Raw genomic sequence first — 2,156 nt, 5'->3', positions numbered from 1 at the left:
AAAAACGCACTTTTCCTAGCCGGTTTGAAAGAGTAGACGATTTGAAGGACTAGACGGCTTACAGGCTAGACGGGTTCAAAGACTAGACGGTTTTAAAGGCTAGACGGTTTTAAAGACTAGATGGTTTTACAGGCTAGACGGTTTTAAAGACTAGACGGTTTTAAAGACTAGATGGTTTTAAAGACAAGACGGTTTTACAGGCTAGACGGTTTTAAAGACTAGACGGTTTTAAAGACTAGACGGTTTTAAAGACTAGATGGTTTTAAAGACAAGACGGTTTTACAGGATAGACGGTTTTAAAGACTAGACGGTTTTAAAGACTAGACGGTTTTAAAGACAAGACGGTTTGAAAGACTAGTTGGTTTGGAAGACAAGACGGTTTTAAAAACTAGATGGTTTGAAACAGTAGACGATTGAGAGGAATAGATGCTTGTCCATACTAGACAGATTTTTGGACTAGACGAGTTGCAAAACGCACTTTTACTGGATGGCTTTAAAGACTAGACGGTTTTAAAGACTAGATGGTTTTAAAGACTAGACGGTTTTTAAGACTAGACGGTTCTCAGACCAGACGGTTTTTAAGAGTTGACGGGTCTTACACTAGACGATTGTAGTGAGTAGACAACGGCTAGACGGTTTAACAGACTAGACGGTTTTAAAGACTAGACGGTTCTGAGACTAGACGGTTTAAAAGAGTAGACGGGTCGTAGACTAGACGGCTTGCAACGCTCCCGATCAAGAAAACAATGCTTGAAGAAATAGACAGGGAAATCAAACGTGTGTCCAAAGCGGCTCTCCACCTGCCACAGCGCGCAAGCCCGGAGATCGTATTTCTCCCAACTTACCAAGGCGGCGCTAACATCCTGCCGCTGATGGACATGGCTGATGTGACTGCGGTAGTACACGCCTTCCGGCTGCTTACCTCACCAGATCCGGCGGTTACCAATATCGCCGAGGCTAGTCTAAAGAGGACAGTCTCCAAATACTACCAAATCACCGCCACCTGGGATGACGCCGCTACGTACCTCAACGGCGACAACCCCCGGAACACAAACGCCTTTGCAACGATCTGGTCACACGCACGGTCGGCCACAGTCCGGCTCAACTCCATGATCCCTGGGCTGCGGTGGTCCTGGTGCGAGGACCGCCAGACAATTTGCATCGAATGGCCCACACCAGACAACAGACAAGATCGTGCTGTCGTGGAGGCCGAGTCCAGAAAGGTGCTTCAGCCAAGTTTACGAAGAGAACTTCAGAAGTTCTATAACAAGAAACTCCTCCGCAAACCAGACCAGGGCAAAGTGTTTGAAGCGGCGCAGCTCCACGTCGAACCATTTTCTCCGGGACGGCCGTCACACTCGCTTTTGCGACTGGCGGTTCGTCCATAGGGCTCGACTTGGCGTTCTGCCCCTGAACGGCTGTCTGCGAATCAAGGACCGCACAAGGACGTGCCGCCGGTGCCAATACCCAGAGGAAACCACCGCGCACGTGCTGTGCCACTGCCAGATGCACTCCAGGGCCTGGATCAACACACATAAATCAGTTATTAAGAACATCACAGACAACATGAAATCAACTGAAAACTTACGTGTCGAGCGTGCAGTTCCAGAAGCAGACAGCCGCCTGATGCCTGATCTTGTTGTCATCAACAATGAAAGAAAACTTGCAGTCATTATCGACGTCGCCTGCCCGTTCGACGCCCGGCGCGAAGCCCTCATTGCTAAAAGAAAAGAGAAGATTGATAAGTACACCCCACTCTGCAATACTCTCAAAGCAAAGGGCTACCGTGCAATTGTTGATGCAATCATTGTAGGTTCTCTAGGGTCTTGGGATCCTGCAAACTTCCAAGCATTGAATCTCCTGGGAGTTCCTAAACAAAACAGAGAACACATGATTAGAAAGACCATTTCAGATGTTATCAGATGGTCAAGAGACTTTTATGTCGAACACTTGTGTGGCCATCGCCAATACTCTAAAGATGTCCAATTAGAGCTGTAAACTAACTTACCTACCTTTTACAGCCATTGCCATCTAAAAATGCCCTAAACTAATAGCTCTTTATTTCTCCTCTTTTTTGCAGGCCCACCACACTCCGCGCACACCTAGGACGTCACCACTTGGGCGTCGTCCTGCAGTGTCTCAACACCAAGCCCCAG

General features: G+C 47.8%; 1 protein-coding gene across 1 annotated transcript in view; it reads left to right on the top strand.

Moving 5' to 3' along the window:
- LOC127750787 (ubiquitin-conjugating enzyme E2 D3-like) overlaps positions 1-2,156 on the top strand; it is an 11,727-nt gene that overhangs the window by 8,104 nt on the left and 1,467 nt on the right. The gene's annotated exons all lie outside the window — the stretch shown is intronic.

Source organism: Frankliniella occidentalis, unplaced genomic scaffold, assembly GCF_000697945.3.
Source record: "Frankliniella occidentalis isolate FOCC.00 unplaced genomic scaffold, Focc_3.1 Scaffold259, whole genome shotgun sequence".
NCBI classification, from domain to species: domain Eukaryota; kingdom Metazoa; phylum Arthropoda; class Insecta; order Thysanoptera; family Thripidae; genus Frankliniella; species Frankliniella occidentalis.
This window is presented reverse-complemented; position numbering and strand designations above follow the sequence as displayed.